Source organism: Ctenocephalides felis, unplaced genomic scaffold (genome assembly GCF_003426905.1).
Source record: "Ctenocephalides felis isolate EL2017-DRISC unplaced genomic scaffold, ASM342690v1 CF-g0.4_SCAFFOLD_03572, whole genome shotgun sequence".
Taxonomy (NCBI): domain Eukaryota; kingdom Metazoa; phylum Arthropoda; class Insecta; order Siphonaptera; family Pulicidae; genus Ctenocephalides; species Ctenocephalides felis.
The window spans coordinates 33251566-33273581 of record NW_020539726.1 but is presented as its reverse complement, the minus strand read 5'-3'; the positions used below and the strand labels follow the sequence as shown (position 1 = coordinate 33273581).

Genomic DNA, 22016 nt, shown 5'->3' with positions numbered 1-22016 from the left:
CCGACAGCAGAGTTTCCACGCACTGTTTGCTTTCGTATTTGTTTATAATTCTTTGTTAGGAAAATGAAACAATGTCCGCGGTTGAAGGTCGCAATATTCCTTTATATTACGACACGATATGAATTGTTCAAGAACATCAGCGAATCAGCGATTCACTTTCAACTAGAGACATGCAGAATTATGGTGCAGAAATTAGGACAGGCTGATATGGTGAAAGAGATTTATTTAATCCTTTGCTTTAATATAGAGGATGTTTATTACATATCATTATTTCTGCCAAAGCCCGACATCAGGCAACTTTGATGTCAAATTTCCACTTTTCCAATATATTCCCCAAGTTTATGTTTTCATAAAAAAATCCGATTCGCTAATTTTATGTTTTCTCGACGTTTCAAGCCATTCTGATCGAATGAAACCAAATTTGGAAAATGTGTGTGTGTGAACAGATTTTTTGCCGTAAAATGACTAGACGGCTGAACAGATTTCAAAAATTTAAAAGCCATTCGATGCACCTCGATGAGGACTATTGTTTGTCAGTTTTGAGCGACGATCAGCCAAGCCGTTTCTTTAAAGCAAAAATAACAGAAAAATGAAATTTTCTTTGTCCACGCAATTCTGAATCGATTTTGAAAATTCAAAAACCGTTCGAAAGATATTGGTTGGGAATCGTGCTGATGAGTTTTGTTAAAGATCGACAGGACCGTTTTATTGTAATAAAGTGTTAAAAAAATTGTTTCGACGATTTTTATGTTTTGATTTTTTGACGGTAGATACCATAGTCATCTAGATCATACTAAAATATTACGGTTCTACAAGTCAAAAGTGTGTTTGTCAAAATTAGACATTTCAGCGATGTTTTCTCAGAAACGCCTGAACCGATTTCAAAAATTTAAAAAGCATTCTATAGAACTTGATTAAATTTTTGATACAGACAGCTCAGTAGTTTCTTTCTAATTAGCAGAAACGTGAAAATTTTTCCGTTCACATTTTAGCCAAAAATTGTGAATCAATTTTGCAAGTTCAAAAACTAGTCGAAAGATATTATTAGGGATTCGTGTTGCTTAGTTTTGGACAAATATCGTCCGAGACGTTTCTTCGTAATTGACTGTTGAGTTACTTGTTTTTCCGATGAATTTTTTTATGTTGATAGATATCATGGTGCTAAAGAACATATTAAAACTTTACGCACTACGACATGTCGTTTAATTTAAATAATTCATCAAAGTTTGCAAAAATTAGTGTCATTTTTTGGGCGTTTGTTAAAATTAGACCTTTGATCGACGTTTTCTCAAAAACGCCTGAACCGATTTCAAAAACTTAAAAACCATTTTACCATTTAAAAACCAAAGATAGAACTTGATATGTACTCTTGTTGGTTGAATTTTTGATACATTCTGAATCGATTTTAAAAATTCAAAAGCTAGTCGAAATCGTGCGGATTAGTTTTGAATAAAAATCGGCCGAGCCGATTTTTTTTTCGTAATTAACTTTTTTTCGATAATTTTTTTTATGTTAATAGACATCATGGTCTTATAGAGCATACTAAAATTTTACGGTCCTACAGCAAATATATTAATTTTAAAAATTCTTCTAAGTTTGAATAAATATTTTAGTTAAAATTTTTGTCAAAAGTTGCTTTTGTGATGTGATGAGTCAAAATTTGAATATCAAAAATTTAAAAAACATTTTTTGGAATCAAGGGAAAAATAAGTGTGTAAAAAATGTTTCCATTATTATTACTTTTTTTAATCATTAAATAATATTAGGGACTATGTACATGATATATGTAATCGTGCGGTTGTGAATTTTATTTAAATATCTAATAAATCTCAATTTCGGTTAATTAAGTCGATTATTACACATTTCGGGAAGTTCATGCAACTTGCCTTAAGGCAAAATGCGACTTTCAACTACTTTTATTAAATTAGACAACAAGCGTATACTACAAAGAATTTATGTATATCTCTACAAGAAATGTAAACATATATGGACAAACAAAACCTAATCGATCCGAGGAAGACATCTTTCTGCTAATTACATAGAAACGGCTCGGCCGATCATCGCGCAAAACTGACAAATGATAATCCTTATAGAATACATCAACAGGCTTTTAAATTTTTAAAATCAGTCCACCTGTTTTCGAAGAAACGTCGACAAAAGGTCAAAAATCGTTTCACACAAACACATACTTTTTTCTAAATTTGGTGTCATTCGAATCAGAATGGCTTGAAACGTCGGGAAAACATAAAATTAGCGAATCGGATTTTTTGATGAAAACATAAACTTCACCTTCGGAAAGTAAATAAACGTTCATATAAACACCATGAGTATAGATTTTTCACAGTTTTGTGACTACCAACCCATTTAGAAAACATGATTTATGAAAATGTGCCCGAGAATAGCAAATGTTATATTAAGCCCATTTATCTCAGTTGCCTACCACTGTCTTAGACATATACCTCCATGACTATTTTACCACCTTGCGATACAATTTTATCTAATCCAATATATCTATTATGGCCTCATTAAAATTGAAATCGCAATGTATTTTCTAGTGCAATACTTTGTATTAATCCGAAGGATGAATTAATGTAGTTCGCGTGTGTTGTAATAGCTCTTTAAGTAGCTCTTTTACAATTAAGTCAACACGCAATGAATGAAAAATATAATAATATAAAATGAAAAAAAAACAGAAACAGCCGACTGCAACATGGATGCAACATATGAAACAATAATAATAAAGGAAAAACTTATTATTGCAATAATGAGCCATTGTTGCGTTCCGGGCCGCGGGAATCGGGTTATATATATATATATATATATATATATATATATTTATACACATATAGATCTGTGTCCGGGATAATTTTTATAACTAATTATTTTTGAGTTTCATATTAATAAACCTGCATATTTTATATATATTCAGTCAACTTCACAAGTCTTATGAGCTATTCTGACTTATTGAGTGACGTGGTAAAGAAATGTAAAATTTTTGATTTTTTTTTTGAAAATGTTTGAATTTTTTTAAATTCAGGTAAACAATAAATACATACATACTATACCCCTCCTTTCCCCACGTGATACTTTGTGATTTTTTGTTAAAACCAACCATTAACCCTTCCCCTAAAAACCTCACATGATTAATGGACGATCCCTAAGTTATTATAATAGTCCAAAATTGAAATTGAAAATTTTTGCATATTTTTACGTTTCAGAGGTTTCTGAACATTTTGGCATACCTCAGAAAAAATTGTGTGTGTGTGTGATTTGATTTGTCATAAGATATATTTAAATTTTTTGAACCCTCTTTTCACTCGATTTTTTACATAAATTCATTTGTAACACACGTACGTGTAAAATAAGAATTAGATGTATATAGGGGATGTCCCAGAACTCAACGTCAAGTAGAAATTATAATAGTAGAAATATAGTATTGACCAATTGACCATAGAGGGACACTAGCAAAACATGTTATTTTTAGGTTTTATTTTTTTTTCTTGATTTTTTTCTATTAAGTATTAACTTCCCAAAGAGAAGTTTGTATTCATCAAAAAATCCGATTTGCTAATTTTATGTTTCTCGACGTTTCAAGCCATTCTGAATCGAATGAGATAAAATTTGGAAAAAGTATGTGTGAGAACAAATTTTTTACCTTAAATCGACGTTTTCTCAATTTCAAAAATTTAAAAGCCATTTGATGTATCTCAATGAGGGATATTGTTTGTCAGTTTTGCGCGACGATCGGCCGAGCCGTTTCTTTGTAAATAGCAAAAAAGCGAAAGATTTTTTGTTCACGTTTTACCCCGCAATACTGAGTAAATTTTAAAAATTTAAAAACGTTTGAAAGATATTGGTTAAGCATCGACTTAATTAGTTTTTGTAGAGAGATTTACTGTTGAAAATTTTTTTTCGAAGATTTTTATGAATATTTTTTGACAATAGATATCTTGGCCTTCTAGATCATACTAAAATATTACGCCCCTACGACAAGTCATTTAATTTAAAAAATGAGTCAATGCTTGTAAAAATTAGTGATGTTTATTTTGGCGTTTGTCAATATTAACCCTTTCATCGACGTTTTCTCTAAAACTATATTTAGTCTATTAGGTATCAATCAATATAAGTATTAACTATTAACTATTATGTATTTTACTATTTTACAATCATGATTGATTGTGCAATTTTTTGTAAAACTTGTCAACACACTTTCAAAGAGTGCCTCTCGAAGTCGACCGATTATGAAAATTTTAAATTTATAGTTCAGCAAAAAGTCTTAATTTTCGAAATTTGGGGCAATTGTGTCATTATTTTTATCTATGGATCTGGGTATTATTCACGATTACAGATCCAAAGCATGAACGAAAAAAAAAAACTAGTTGGTTTGGTATTTAGCCTTGAGGCAAGTTACATGAACTTCCCGATATGTGTAATTAATCGACTTAATCAATAAAAACTAAATTAATTCATGAGTGATTAAAGTATTCCTAGTGGATTTATTACACCTAATTGAAAACGAGCGACCACTTTGACACGGAGAATTTTTCTAAAAGTAAATTTTCAGAAATCAACAATTGTTATAATTGAACCAGTTTCCATAGGACATTAATATGTTCATTAAAACCAAGTACTCTATCGTTATACCAAGTAAAATCGTCCAATTTTAATTTTATCAAACGTCAAAAAAAACTACTTATTTTCTTAAACTTTGATGAATTTTTAAAATCAAACTATTTGTCGTAAGGCCGTAATATTTTCAGTAAATTCTATAAAACCATAGTATATACCGCTAAAAAAAATTTCATAAAAATCGGCTTAAATTTTTTTTTAAACAGTTAATTACAAGAAAACGGCTCGGTAGATTTTCACCTAAAACTAATCAGTATCATTTCCAACTAATATCTTTCGAACAGTTTTTGATTTTTTAAAATCGGTTCGGTAGGATGAGCTTAAATGTGGACGAAAAGTTTAACACTTTTTTTCAAATTACAAAGAAACGGCTTGGCAGATCGTCGCCCAAAACTGACAAACGATAGTCCTCGCCGAAATACATCAAATGGCTTTTAAATTTCTGAGATCGGTTCAGGCGTTTTTGAGAAAACGTCGATCAAAGATCTAATTTTGATAAATGTCAAAAAAACGATACCAATTTTTGCAAACTTTGACGAATTTTTAAAGCTAAACCATTTGTCGTAGGGTCGTAATATTTTAGTATGATCTAGAAGACTATGGTATCTACCGTCAAAAAAATAATAATAAAAATCGTCGAAAAAATTTTTTTTAACACTTTATTACAAGAAAGCGGCCCGGCCGATCTCTACCAACAACTCATCAGCACGATTCCCAATCAATATCTTTCGAATGGTTTTTGAATTTTCACGATCGATTCAGAACTGCGGGCTAAAACGTGGACGAAAAATTTTTCACTTTTCTGCAATTTACAAAGAAACGGCCCGGCCGATCGCCGCACAAAACTCAGAGACGATAGTCCTTATCGAGATACATCAAATGGCTTTTAAATTTTTGAAATCGCTCCAGCCGTTTTGGAGAGAAAACGTCGATTTACGGAAAAACGTTCACAAAAAATCTGTTCACACACACACACACACACACACACATACTTTTTCCAAATTTGGTCTCATTCGATTCAGAATGGCTTGAAACGTCGAGAAAACATAAAATTAGCCATTCGGATTTTTTGATGAAAACATAAACTTCTCCTTCGGGAAGTTAATAACCACAATAACCGAAAAATAGTCATATTTTCACCATTTTAGAGGTTGCACTCAAAAGCTCATAATTTTCCAAATGCGTGAAATAATTTACATTCATTAATATACTGCTAAACGCGGGAGATACGTTCCATCAAAGTAGAGCGTAATTCAAAACAGCGCTAAACGAGGCTATCTTTACATGGAAATATTAGATTAGGGAAAGATGGCTAGAAAATTGGTTTGGTATTGAATTTGAAAAATATGTTTTTCTAATAAAAATAAGCCCTAACATTTATTTCTTAAAGCTCTAATTAATACTACATTATTATTTCTTGTAAAAATAAATTTTTGAAATATTCATCCAATGTTGATCGCGTTGTTTTCTTAAAAGTTCTTCATGAACGGATAAGAACAAAATTTGGATCATTTTCACTGAATTGATCCATTATTTTAGTTATGGTAAAACTCATTTTTACAAACGCCATCGAATAATTTTTTTTGCTCTTCCTCTGAATCAACGGTGTCAACATTTTTGTTTTCTTCTTATTCAGTTAATTCCTTGAGCTCATCATTAGAAAGACTGCGCTGCTTCTTGAATTATTTCTTCAACATCTGGGTTGAAATAAAAGAGCTAAACTGAAACAGCGCTAAACGAAACAGCGTTAAGCGGGGTATCGCTGTATATATTTTTCTCGTCATTTTTGTACTTTTATATTCATTTAACTTTTTTCGCAATAAATTCAAAATATGTATGTATTGAATTGAATATTTGTTTAATTCTGCAACATTGTAACAGCTAGTCTCCCTCGCCTTTAAATAAAGAACACGGAACGGGCGGCGAGAATAAATACGACACGCACGGCGAAAAGCAAATGCAAACATACAACAGAGCCTTATAGCGATATATAAATATATAAAATGTATAGATTTATATTATATATATATATATATATATATATATACAGGGCCGGTCCTACCTTGAATGCAATGCATGCGAAAAATGCGGGCGCACGCCTTAGAGGGCGCCAACACGAGATTCATGAACATGAAATATACAATATAGTTTTTACAATATCATTCAATTCAAGAAATATATTTTTATTTTTGCATCTTCTACTAATTTTAGGTCAATATTTTTAAAATACGTTAAAAATTTAACTTTAAATAAAATAACAATGTAATACACGATGGGTAAGTAAAGTAGAATACATACAATTCGGCCTTTTACGATATCAATTAGGAGAAGTTTACGATGCAATTTTGGATATGTTAAATAATAAAATATTAAATTTAAAATACTCAACATGAAGTACGAGTGTTATGTTTAATAATGAAATGCTAGATTTTTTTTCCTAGCACAATTTGCTCAATATAATAAATTGCATAAAATCCCTAAAATAAATAAGCAAAATTTTCAAAACCCAAATATTAATATTACGTATGCATTAGAAACAATAAAATAATTAACTTCTCGTAGGGTAAATTATTGTAATCGTCCAAAAATCGAAATTGAAAATTTTTGCTTATCTTTACGTTTTGAAGGTTTCTGAACATTTTGCTCTTCCTTAGAAAAAATGTATGTGTATATGTGTGTGTGTATGTAGAGATACAATTTTTAACTTACCATAGCGTAAGTTATAGTAATCGCAAAAAAATCTAAATTTTTTATATATAACTAGTAGTTTAAAAATCTTTGAAACGTAATTATTAATTACGTTTCAAATATTTTTGAACATTTTAGCATACCTTAGAAAACGTGGTTGTATGTGCGTGTGTGTGTGTGCGGATACAATTTCTTTATCAACGATTTCGAGAATACGGATCAATCATTTTCAATTTTTTAAAAATATTTAATTCCTATTGATGAGAAGACGTGCTGATTAGTTTTTTGGATAAGGCAGGTCTAGTTGTTTCGGAGATACGGAGCATAAAGTGTAAAAAATCACAATTCAGTCATTTGACGGAGCTTCCGATTTGAATGATAGGAAACAATTTTTATTTGCATTGGAGTGCAAATATTTGTGCGCAGGGCGACGAAATTTTCAAAAAATTTCAAACAATAAAAAAATTGAATTTTCAAAAAAAATCTAATTATTCAAAAATTACAAAATTCTCAAAAATCTCCATTTATCTCTAAATCTCAATTCTCTGTATCGACTGCGTACACTCATTGGAACATTGTATAACAACTTGTTTTAAATCAAAATGCCACTTACACCTAGTTTATATATATATATTATATATATACATATATATATATATATATATATATATATATAATTCAATTTGTTAACAATACTCATTTTACAGCTTGCAATAGATAGCAGTTGTTGATAAAATTAAAGTGCAGTTGGGGTCACCAATAATAGTACGACCCTGCACATAATTATAAGTATATATGTACATATATATATATAAATATATATATATATATATATATATATATGTATAATACTAAAATAAATACTATCGCGACTTTTGTTGACATTAGTTGCGCTCGGTATGTTTGCCGAAGCAAAATTCTGACTGAAATTCTTGCACGGACAATGTACACATTTAGCTTAACACTGGGGTTGACGCCAACTTCCGCAATCGCACCAACCATCTGCTCGAATTTTCGAAAAAAATCTGAAAAAAAATATTTATAAACCATACACTTATGGAAAAAATAATCTAAGTGTAAGTGGCACCGAACAGTAGAGTCTACTGTGCCCAGAGTAATCACTCTTTTTAAAGAACTGATGCTCTTATTAATTCATAAGCTCTTATAGTTGTCTATGAAATACGATAATAAACGAAGTTACAGTATTTATAATAATCTATTTGAAAACATTTAATATTCCTCGAACATTTCGTTACGGTACGGGAAGTTCCAGCAATTTGCCTTAAGGCACGATGCCATACACCACTAATTTAATTATTTCATTATTCCGAGTCAATCATAATCTACTAAATAATTTCCGGACGGTCGAATTCAAAAAGAAATTGTATATTTTCAAACTTAAATTCAAATTATGTAGGACTTTTGAAGAAAAGGGAACAACTGAAGCGTGATTTAATCGTATTTATTAATTTGCAAATATTCTTCGATTTTTTCTGACTTTTCGGCGATTGATGTTTCGTGCAGAATTTTATGTTATTAGGTTATGTAAACATTGGAAAATCATAATAAAATTTTCTGTCGAATAAGGGGAGACTGGATTAACTTTAACATAATATATATATATATATATATATATATATATAGATGACCCGATATATATATATATATATATATATATATATATATATATATATATACTAGATGACCCGACAGACGTTGTCCTGTATCCACGTCTACAATTCAAAACTTCCAAATTTTTAAATATCCTATCCTATAATTTTTAATATCCTATTTAATGTCCTGTCTTTATGATTCATTTATGGTCTTAGCATAAGCATTATAAGAAATTCAGAAAAAAATAATATAGTATCTGCGGTAAAATATCAATATCACACTTGATTTATCCACACAACATAATTGCTTCAATAATTTAGTCCATAATTTTCATAACCTCGTACCATATATTAGTTGCTTTTTGACAATTATATTTTCTAAAGTACTTTTTTCTTACTAATAATTTAATAAACATTATTGTTTATACTCAAATCTTAAGTAAATTAATTCGTAAAATCTATTTCTTATGAGCACTCTTCAATCTAGGATCGACTTGCTAAATATTCCGTATTCAATGCCAAACAAATGAATTTTTGCCACATGAAATATAATTCTAAATCAATTTTTTAATAAGTAGATATATTTTTTTGTATTGTTAAATAATTTAGTAAAGTAAACCGAAATGCGACATGCATAAGTTTAAAAAAATAATGTATATGCAATTTTGGACTTATTGCGTTAGTTATTAAACTGAATTATGTACAATTTCATCTGCCTACAACATATACTGTTGACTGTATATTATATTATTTTAATTTCTGGCACATCTCGGCTGCTTTTCGGCAATAATAATGTAGACATTACATTTTTGTATATTATATTCAAATATTATTCAGGCCCATAATTTCAGCTAAATTCAAATATCAAGTAAATTGACATTTACTAGCAGATGACAGTTCAAATGTTTTCAATGTGAAACAATGATAAGTGTTTTTTTTTGTAATTTTTGCCATTTATTTCTACAATATTACTATGGTTTTATTGTTCAATAAATCTTAAAAATTTCATTTGACAAACTCTAAAAAAAATGATCAAAATCCGAATAACCGTTTAGGAGAACAATCAAATCGTACACTCGTACAGAAGAATTTTATATATTTTATAAGATATATATATTTTATAATATATATATATATATATATATATATATATATTATATATATATATAAATGCAAATTTTAATTGCAATATTAAAAAATCGTTCCCACATGGTTCAAGAAGTTTTGTCACCAGAGACGAAGAAGATTGTTTCTTTATCGGTTGAAAAGATAGCAACGTCTTTCCCATTATATTTTTAATCATATGTTGTATATATGTAATTAAATTATATGTATATATATATATATATATATATATATATATGTTAGTATTTGTGACCTAGCGACAATGTTTGAAATATAATATCTCCTTTGAAACCCTACACGCACGTTGCTGTTTTTAATTTAGCCTCTTCTATCTATCTTGCTGAAGATGATGAGAATTGGATCCACTGGATGTCTAAAGATGAATATATGGAATTCTAAGATCAGAATTTTTTATAATTGAACCAGTTTCCGTAGGACTTTAATGCTTTAGTTGGTTTATTAAGACCAATCATTCTATCGTTATACCAAGTAAATCGTCTAATTTCAATATTAACAAACGTCAAAAAAACTACTCATTTTTTCAAACTTTGATGAATTTTTAAAATTAAATTACTTGTCGTAACGTAAGGCAGTAATATTTCAGTAAGTTCTATAAGGCCAAAAAAAGTTCCTTAAAAATCGGTTTAAATTTTTTTTTCAACAGTTAATTACAAGAAAACGGTTCGGTAGATATTCACCTAAAACTAGTCAGTATCATTCCCTACCAAATCGTAGGTAATCGTAAGTATGAGCTTAAATGTGGATGAAAAGTTTAACACTTTTTTCTAAATTGCAAAGAAACGGCTCGACAGATCGTCGCATAACAATAGTCCAAATCTGACACACAATAGTCCTCATCGAGATACATCGAATGGCTTTTAAATTTTTAAAATCGGTTCAGCCGTTTTTGAGAAAACGTCGATTTACGGCAAAAAATCTGTTCACACTTTTCCAAATTTGGTCTCATTCGATTCAGAATGGCTTGAAACTTCGAGAAAGCATAAAATTAGCGAATCGGATTTTTTGATGAAAACATAAACTTCTCCTTCGGGAAGTTAAAAATTAACTAGTAGTGTATGGCATCGTGCCTTAAGGCAAGTTGCTGGAACTTTCCGTATCAAAAATTAAAATTTTTAGAAAATCTTTGAAATTTTTTGAAAACTTTAAATAAAAATCAAACTTGAAGAGGATTTTTAAATTTTTGTAAAAATTTGACTTGTTTGAGAAATTTGTTAACTTCCCGTAGGGCAAGTTATAGTAATTTCAAAAAAATCGAAAATGAAAATTTATAGTATATCATTTATAGTATATCTTTACGTTTTAAAACCTTCTGAACATTTTGGCATACTTTAGAAAAAATGGATGTATGTGTGTGTGTGTGCGTGTATGTATGTGTGTTCGGATACAAATTTTTGTCGGAGATTTCGGGAACACGGGTGAAGCGATTTGAATAATTCAAAAAACATTCGATTTGTATTGATAAGGAGACGTGCTGATTAGTTTTTGGCAAAGGCAGGTCTATCCGTTCCGAAGATATGGGGCAAAAAGTGCCAAAAACGGTAACTCAGTTTTTAAGAGAACGGAGCATCCCATTTGAATAATTCAAAAAACATTTTACTTGTATTGACAAGATGAAGAACTGATCAAATTTTCATGAAGGCAGGTCTGGCGGTTTCGGAGATCTAGTAAAAAAAGTAAAAAAAAATGCCATTTGGCGGTCAAAAATGATCATTAGACATATGCACATTAAATTATCAATTATTTTCTAGAGATTTTAACAATAAGTATAAATTTTGTTTACATTCCTATGGGTTCCGTACCAATGTTTATCCGTTAGACGGCGAAGCGGCGCTTACGCGCTTCAATATTGCGTCTCTATGCAGTTAAAGCAGTACGATTGCTTTGCAAAAAAGTTTAGAATTTCAAAAATATGTCAAAATAAAGAATAAAAAAAGAATTTTTTTTGTCAAATTAGTTATTATTATTTAAAATAATTATTTTAAAACTATGAATAGGATATTTTACATATTTATTATTGTTTTACCAGGTATGACGGATAATATACCTACGGGTAAAAATCCGAACGAAATGAGAAATATTATTATAACATATTTATGTTTATTGAAATATATTTATTATTATCATTATTAACTACGAATAGGAAAAAATCGTACATCAAAACATAATTAACTTCCCGTAGGGTAAGTTATAGTAATCGTCCAAAAATCGAAATCAAAAATTTTTACATTTCTCGACGTTTTGAAGGTTTCTGAACATTTTGGCATACCTCAGAAAAAATGGATGTGTGTGTGTGTGTGTGTGTGTGTGTGTGTTTTGTATGTCCGCGTTTTTTCGTCCACGTTTTCGGGCGCACGGATCAACCGATTTGAATGGTTTAAAAAACATTCGATTCCTATTGATAGGGAGATGTGCTGATTAGTTTTTGGCAAAGGCAGGTCCAGCCGTTACGGAGATATGGAGCAAAGAGTGCAAAAAATAGAAAGCGAATTTTTGAGAGAACGGATCAACCGATTTAAATGGTTTAAAAAACATTCGATTCCTATTGATAGGGAGATGTGCTGATTAGTTTTTGGCAAAGGTAGGCCCAGAGGTTTCGGAGTTACACAGCTAAATTTAAAAAAAATGGCTGTTTTTGAGAGAACTAAGCGTCCGATTTAAATGATTCAAAGAACTTTCTGCTTTTTTCAACAAAACAATTGATTTTGGAAAAAAAAATTTTTTGTTTCTAATTTTTTTTCAAAAAAATTTTTTTGTAATTTAGGACTAAAAATTCAAAAAATCACCCAAGCTAAGCACAGTCTAAGCGCAACTCTGGTAGAAATGTTTACGCAAGTGCGTTTAGACTGTTTATGTACTGGAGCACTTTTCCAATTTTGTGAAAATTATTGAAAAATGTGAAAATGCCGCCGAACTGAGCACAGTATAAGTGTAAATGTCGCACAGAATTATTTGCAAATGCGTTTAGACTGTGACTATGCGGGAGCACTTTTTCAATTTTGTGTAAATTTGGCAACTATTTTTTTTTGGAATTTGATTCGAAATGAAATGACGATTGTTAATGTTCTGGAGATCATAAATTGATTTATTTATAATTAACTTTCCATAGGGTAAGTAATCGCAAAAAAATCGAAAATGAAAATTTTTATATATCTTCACGTTTCAGAGGTTTCTGAATATGTTGGCATACCTTGGAGAAAATTGATGTATGTGTGTGTGTGTGCGTGCATGTGTGTGTGTTCGGATACAAATTTTCGTCGACGATTTCGGGAACACGGATAAAGCAATTTGAATAATTCAAAAAACATTCTAGCCGTTCCGAAGATATGGGGCAAAAAGGGCCAAAAACGGTAACTTAGTTTTTAAGAGAACGGAGCGTTCGATTTGTATAGTTCAAAAAACATTTTACTTGTATTAACAAGATGAAGATTTGATCAAATTTTCATGAAGATAGGACTAGCGGTTTCGGAGATCTAGTAAAAAAAACTAAAAAAAAATAACATTTGGCGGTCAGCAATAATCATTAGACATTAGACATATGCATATCAAATTATCAGATATTTTATTGAGATTTTTACAATAAGTATAAGTTTTGTTTACATTCCTATGGGTTCCGTACCATTGTTTTTCTGTTAGACAGCGACGCGGCGCTTACGCGCTTTATATTTTGTCTCTACGATTGCAGTTCAGTTATTGATCATTTTTCCTATAAAAAAAATGCAAAAAAAGTAATTTTTTGTCCAATTTAAAATTTCTAAAAAATCTCATTTTTTCGAAGTAAAATTTTTTCAAAAATGTTAATCGTCTTTAAAAAAATAATAATTTTTGGTACGGGAAGTTCCAGCAATTTGCCTCAAGGCACGATGCCTTAATTGCCTTAAGACAGAATTCCACTTACAGCTAGTTACATATTATACTTGAACTACAATAGATGGCGCTCATCCCCTACTTGTGTAGCTCGCGCTGCGCAATATAGTTCGCCCGTTTAAGTATAAATACAAAGTCGTTTGTTCGTGTAGTGTTCTTGCTTCGGCAGAACATATACTAAAATTGGAACGATACAGAGAAGATTAGCATGGCCCCTGCGCAAGGATGACACGCAAAATCGTGAAGCGTTCCACATTTTTTTTGAAAAATTTCCCAGTTCAAAATAATTTATATTTACCTATAATTATAGAGCTTTATAGAGTACTACCAATGTATTAGTTCGCATGAAATTTTGCGCATAAACATTTTCATTTTCAGAGCGTTCCCTAAATAATTGCATTTCGTAATTACCATCAAAGGCAAAATATGGTTTCGACAATATTTTGAAATGACCTTATTTACATATATGTGTATGCAAATACGATATAATTATGTATTGAACTCGAAAATGATTATCATAACGGGTTATGGGAGCTCTCTGCACTGCGTATTATAAAATCATAATTTGGAATACTGCGACTAGGCAAAATTTGGAAAAAAAAATTAAAAAACTAGTGGTGTATGGCATCGTGCCTTAAGGCAAATTGCTGGAACTTTTCGTATCTTAATAAAATATTCGAGGAATTTTAAATAATTTTGAATAGATTATTATTTATACTGTAATTTTCATTATTCTTATTTTATAAACAAAATGAGAGCGTATAAATTGGACTACAACGTTTATATATATTCACAGGAGCGTAAATAAACAAAATTTAGTCAAAATCCGAATTACTTAAGATATAAAAAAAAATTTTTTTTGGAAATTAAAAATAATTGAATTTTTGTTTTTTTCACCAAAAGCAACCGTTTTCAACACAAAGTTTTTTTGAATATTTCAAATCGTATGCTTAGTTCTCTCAAAAACAGTCATTTTTTACAAGTTTAGCTCCGGATCTCCTAAATTGCTAAACCTGTCTTGACCAAAAACTAATCGCCACTTTTGTAACTGTAACTTTCATTATTTTTGGATTCTTGTTATATTTGAATTAACACTGTGGACAAATCAATTGTAAATCATAAATTAATTTATCTCGAAGTTTGCTTGAACATTAACATTCATTTAATTTCTAATTCAATTTCATTAGTTGCGTATATTTCATACAAAATTGAAAAAGTGCGCATTTTCAAAATGCTTGGTGGCATTTTTACATTTTTCAATAGTTTTCACAAACTTGAAAAAGTGTTCCTATATAGTCGCAGTCAAAACGCATTTGCACCAGGTTGTCACTTAGACTGTGCTCAGCCTGGGTAATTTTTAATTTTTTAACCCAAAATTACATTTCTATAATTTATTTATCTAGAATTATAATTAATGTCCGAATCATTTTAGAATTAAAAACAAATGAAATTTTGAAGTATGAAAAAATTGTTTTTTCCAAAAACTAATAGTTTATTCTCACTGTCAACACAACCAAATTGTTTTTTGAATCATTCAAATCGGATGCTTTGTTTTCTCAAAAACTATGATTTCTTGCACATTTAGCTCCGTATCTCCGAAATGGCCGGACCCGTCTTTGCCAAAAACTAATCAACACATCTCTCTATCAATAGGAATCGAATGTTTTTTTAACCATTCAAATCGGTTGATCCATGCGCCCAAAATTGTGATCCAAAAATTGTATCCACACATACCTACACACACACACATACACTGACATCCTTTCAATTCAGAAACCGTTGAAACGTAAAGATATATAAAAAATTTAATTTTCGATTTTTTGCAATTACTTATACTTATCTTATTAACATTTTTTTCATTACTCTATTTCTAATGATCTTGACATTTGAATAAATTGCATAAGAGAAATTATGTAATCGTATTGCATTTGCATATCATATAATATACATATTGTAATAGATATCACAAAATATCCTATTACTTATTTATATAATGCCCTATTAGTATTCAATTTCGCAAAAATGCGATCTCATTTCGAATTTGTAATTTAAACTTTTGTAGTAATTAGTTGAAACTATATTTAACTAATTAAACAAAAGATATATATATCAAATTTCATTGGAAAATAGACAACTTAGTTTTCGGGATGTTCGAAAATTACTATAAAAATATTATATCCTAAAAAAAAATTTGGGTTTATTTTGGAGTAATGATTCAGAGCGAAAGTTTGCACAAACTAGCTCGATATCAAGCAGTATGATATCAAATTTCCACTTGAGGTTATTGCCATTCGTGGGCATTGCTGCAACACATATTCGTCACAAACATAGCTCGATTTTTATGTTTTCTGTACGTTTCAAGCCATTCTGAATCGAATGAGACCGAATTTGGATCAAAAGTATATGTGTGTGTGTGTATATGTGAACAGATTTTTTGCCGAAAATCGACCTTTTTTCAAAAAACGGCTGGCCGATTTCAAAAATTTAAAAGCCATTCGAAGAATCTCGATGTAAGACTGTCGTAACATTTATAATATAAATATAGTCTATAGAAGAAAGAAGAGTGGTTGACCATTGGGTTGCCCTTTTGAGAAAATATTTAAGTTAGGCTGTACGACAATTCATAGAATACGTAATTCTGATAAAAAAATGATGATAGCATTATGTACCGACTTATCAATCACATATTATTGTATTTTTTTCTATATTACTCATATTATTTTGTTTCTATAATCATTAAAAAATTTTGTACCATCAAAATTACTGAATGTCTTCCTTTTTGTAAAGACAGATTGTAATTCAATAAAGAGAATATAATCATTAAAAATTAAATTTTGATATTCTATGAATAATATTTTTATCGGAAGTTTATCATTCGTGTAGTTTAAATATTTACGCACCTTAGTGATTAAATAAATGTTAATACATACATATTTTCATTCTAAACTTCTTATCTATATATTTCTTTTAATAATGTTTATTTTAAAGATAACAAAGTCAAATCAAAATATTAATTGAAAAATATTGTTCCTTATCAAAATGAATACTACGTTGCCAGATAGATAATTTTTTATCAGTCCGTGGTAAGTGCTCAGGCTTAAAGAATCATGGTTCGGGCGACTTGATATCAAGCAGTAGGGATAACAGTAATATATCATGATATTTTTTATATTTCTTTGCGTTCCAAGACCCCTTGAACATTTTGGCATACCTTAGAAAAAATGGATCTGTGGGGATACAATTTTTCGACAACTGAAAATAAAAGTATTGCTGGGTTCTGATCTTTTCTTTATAATTTTTTTTCATCATTTTTTCTTTATGTATACTTATTTATATTCTATATAATCTCCATATATATCGTACATTACCTTTATAAATGCTATACTATCTTTTTATTTATATCCATTCTATCAAATTTTTTTGCTTTTCACAAATAATTTCTTCATTTTTTTGTTTTGCTAAATCTGATCTTTTCGAATTATAATCTTGCTTTTTCTTCTTTTTTCTAATTTTTTATTCAAATTCAACTTAACAATTGAAATTCTATTTTAATGCCAAATTAACTATATTTTTCAAATTATATGTAAATGATATTTATTTACTCCATCATTGTTTTCTAAAAATAGCTCCCTTCTATTTCCGCGATTTTCTCCCAAATATTTTCTGCAAACCTTCCAAGTACCACATTCAAAATCACAATTCTGTGTATTATTATTTCAATAAAAATGTCACTTATTTGTACATCGAACATGGCATATTTCTAAAAAAAAATCTGTTTTGAATGACAGTATAAAAGACATACCGACAGACAGACAGACAGACAGTCAAATCGGCAATGGGCGATGTATTGCTATTTTTTTCTTTTAGCAGGAACTTTTTAGTAGGAAAAGGAAAACATTCTTCAGAGAAGTGAGCATGAAAGTGAGAATTGTTTGATGGCAGATTAGATTTGTACTTGTACTACCAAAAATTTGTACGAAATCCATTCTTAAAAAAGGGCTAAAAAAAACAAATCTTCAATATTATTGTCTTTATTATTAGTCAAACACGCGAAACAATATATTAGTTAGATATAAATGCAAACAAATTTTTTTATAATTTTTTTTTTTTTTTTTTTTTTTTATAATTAAATTTATTTATATATATATACATTATTTTCATATCTCAGTCAGGCAGAGTTGCCTGGTATGAGAGATTATGAAAACAGTTTTCATATAATATATACATTTCATTTGACTATAATAATCTATTTCATTAATATAATATCTATATATAACTAAAATATCTTTATATATCACTCTTCAGTCTTCTTGGTCTTCAATTTCCTTATAGTGTTTTTTTATTTTTCTTTTAAATTTATCGTCATCTTTGGTCATCTTAATATTGTTTGGCAATTCGTTATATGTTTTGCTGGCACTCCATATGACATTTTCTCTGAAATTCTTCTTTCTATTGTGTTCAATGTGAAAATTGTTGTGTTGTCTAGTATAGTGTTCATGTATATCTTGATTTATGTCTATTGTTGTGCTTGTTTTAATTCGGTTAAATTTCATTTTGTGTATTAGTTTGCATTTCTCTATTTTAATTATGTTATTTAGTGAAAGATTATTTGTTTCTCTCTGTAAGTATTTGGTGGGTGTCAGATGTGGAAAATTGTATGCTATTTTGGTGGCTTTATTCATTATTGTCTGTATGTCATTTAAGTTAGCTTTAGTTGTTTGGCTCCATGTTGTTATTCCATATAAAATTATAGGTAGTATTTGTGTTTTAAGAATTAGTATTTTATTTTTTTGCCGAAAGAGTGGATCCTTTTCAATGCCCCTGTTAATGTTCCAATTTTTCTTTTTATTTTGTTTATATGTTCTGTCCATGTCAGTTTTTCATTTATTATCAGTCCTAAGTATTTTATGCTTTCCACTTCTTCTATTTCTCTATTATTTACTTTAATATTTAGTTTAGTGTTCTCAGTATTTTTTTTATGTTTGAAATATATGTATTTTGTTTTATTGATGTTAATTCTTAGTTTATTTTTAGTTAGCCAGTCAGTGTATGTTTTCATGTCCGTGTTTATTGTATCTTCAAGCCTTTTTTTGTCCTTATCTGCATATACTATGGCAGTATCGTCTGCATATAGTATGTATCTGCCCTTTAATTTTACATCTTTTAGGTTGTTGGTATATAGCAGATATAATAAAGGACCTAAAACAGAACCTTGTGGGACTCCACAAGTTATGCTACGACCCCCACTTGTAAAATTTCCCACCTTCGTCCTTACCACCCTTTCCACGAGAAAATCTTTAATTATGCTGTAATACAAACCTACTACACCCAAATCTATTAATTTATTGAGCAATATGCCATGATCCACAGTGTCAAAAGCTTTTTGTAAGTCAATAAAATTGCAGCTGTATGCATATTTTCCTCAAGGTGCTGACTGATGGCATTGGTCAAATCTATTAGGGCACCTTGAGTATTTGATGAAGGGAGGAAACCATATTGATGTTTATCTATTTTTTGAATGAGTAAATTTAGTAGTCTTTCTTTAATTATTTTTTCATATATTTTGGAGAATGTATTAGTTATTGTAATTGGTCTGTAATTATTTGGATCTGTTTTGTTTCCTGTTTTAAAAATTGGTTTTATTGTGGCTGTTTTGAGGCACGAAGGAAAAATACCCCTTTTTATGCAGTTATTGATTAAAAAAGTGAGTAGAGGAGCTATTTGATAAATTATTTTTTTTATAATTCTTGCTGTTATTTTATCTTCTCCAGGTGCAGCGTTGTTTTTCAGGTTTTCCACAATTTTTATTATTTCTTTTTCATTTGTTAGTTCAAAATTTTGTTTTTTGTTTTCAGGTCTAGATATTGATGATATCGGTTAAATTTAAAATCGGTTCAGTAGTTTAGGTCTACATTCCGGACAAACATCGTGACATGCACTTTATATACTATTATACTACCACTTATATAATTTTTGTGCGCTTTCTTTTGGTATGAACTTGCTAAATGCAGTGTCGAAACGTACAAAATAAATTTATATATATATACATAGTTCAAATTTTTCATATTTTTATGTAGTTCCAATTTTTGTTTTTTATTTCGACAGTTTGGCTGAAAGTAAACCTGCAAAAATATGTTTCAAATCTAATAAAAAAAATCTTAAGTATGATATATAAACTTTATTAACTTCCCGTAGAGTAAGTTGTAGTAATTGTCTAAAAATCGAATAATTTTTTTTTAGATTATCAGATTTTTTACATTCAATCTTTAAAATCATTTCCTCTTACAGATCTGTTGTGTTCTTTATGATAGTTCATAGAAAAAGGCGGCATCTTCAAAATTCCCAAAACTATTCAAGTGTAACCCGACACATTAATATCTTTTCAATGTTCATTGGAAACGGTTGTGGAGTGTTTCTTTGAATTCATTTTTTTTTTCAAAATTCTCAAAAACTTTTTGCTTCTGTTAGTGGAACAGGATGCAAAATATTTTGGAACTTCTGGAAGTATCCGTTTTTTTTGGGGAAATTTATGGTTGTTTAGAAAGCGTATTTTGGATACAAGAAAAGCTCTTCAGAATGGATAGAAAATCTTTTACCTCAAGGTGAAATGAATCTTACGGAATCATTTATAACGTTTGTTGAGAATGAATGTCTATTACGATTGCGTGTGTTTGTACGTGTGCAAATGTGCATCATCCCATCATAAAATTCGGTTCTGCATAACAAACGTGTATTATTGCCGACTCGACGGGAAATTAAATCACTTAAACAAAATGTAGGATATGTAAGACAGATCCGAGAGCCGACGAGATTTGTTCTGATATATGCCATATACACGGTTAGATATGACTAGAAAATTATTTCATTCGAGGGCAAAGAGAAATATTAGGATGGTTGAAAGTTTTTATTTTGTTCGACCGATTTCAAAAATTTAAAAGCCATTCGATGTATTTTGATGTGGACTACCGTTTCTCAGTTTTGTGCGACGATCGTTCAAACCGTTTCTTTGTAAATCGCAGAAAAGTGAAAAAATTTTCGTCTACGTTTTAGCCCGCAATTCTGAATCGATTTTGAAAATTCAAAAACCGTTCAAAAGATATTGGTTGGGAATCCTGCTGATTAGTTTCTGGTAGAGATCGGCCGAGTCGTTTTATTGTAATAAGGTGTTAAAAATTTTTTTTTTGTCGATTATTATTATTATTTTTTTTAACGGTAGATACCATAGTCTTCTAGGCCATACTAAAATATTACGGTCCTGCGACAACTCGTTTAACTTTAAAAATTTCGTCAAAGTTTGCAAAAATTAGTATTTGGTCTTTTTAGAATTTGTCAAAATTAGACCTTTCATCGACGTTTGCTCAAAAACGCCTGAACCGATTTCAGAAATTTAAAAACCATTTGATGTATCTCGATGACGATTATCATTTGTCAGTTTTATGCGACGACCTGCCGAACCGTTTTTTTGTAATTTGGAAAAAAGTGTCAAACCTTCCGTCCACATTTAAGCTCATACTACCGAATCGATTTTAAAAAATCAAAAACTGTTCGAAAGATATTCGTTGGGAATGATACTGATTAGTTTTAGGTGACAATCTACCGAGCCATTTTCTTGTAATTAACTGTTGAAAAAGAAATTTAAGCCGATTTTCATGGAACTTGTTTTGGCGATATATATCATGGTCTTATAGAACTTACGGAAATATTACGGCTTTACGACAAGTAGTTTAATTTTAAAAATTCATCTAATTTTGAGAAAATGAGTAGTTGTTTTGACATTTGCTAAAATTAAAATTAGACGATTTACTTGGTATAACAATATAGTACTTGGTCTTAATGAACATACTAAACAATTAAAGTCCTACAAAAAACTGGCTCAATTATAACAATTATTGGTTTTTTAAAAATTTGCTTTTAAAACATACTCTGACCGGGTTGACGTGTTCGATTTTCAAAAATGTGTAATAAATCCACTTCGAATACTTTTAACTACTCATTTAATTTATCTATCATGAATTAAGTCGCTTATTTACACAAATCGGGAAGTTCATGTAACTTGCCTTAAGGCAAAATACCAAT

At 29.6% G+C, this 22016-nt stretch overlaps 1 non-coding gene across 1 annotated transcript; it reads left to right on the top strand.

Annotated features, from left to right (window-relative positions):
• The first annotated feature begins 14093 nt into the window (after window positions 1-14093).
• On the top strand, window positions 14094-14200 carry LOC113388635. Its single transcript, XR_003368186.1, has one exon. It is a non-coding gene; the product is annotated as a U6 spliceosomal RNA (small nuclear RNA).
• The last annotated feature ends 7816 nt before the right edge of the window (window positions 14201-22016 follow it).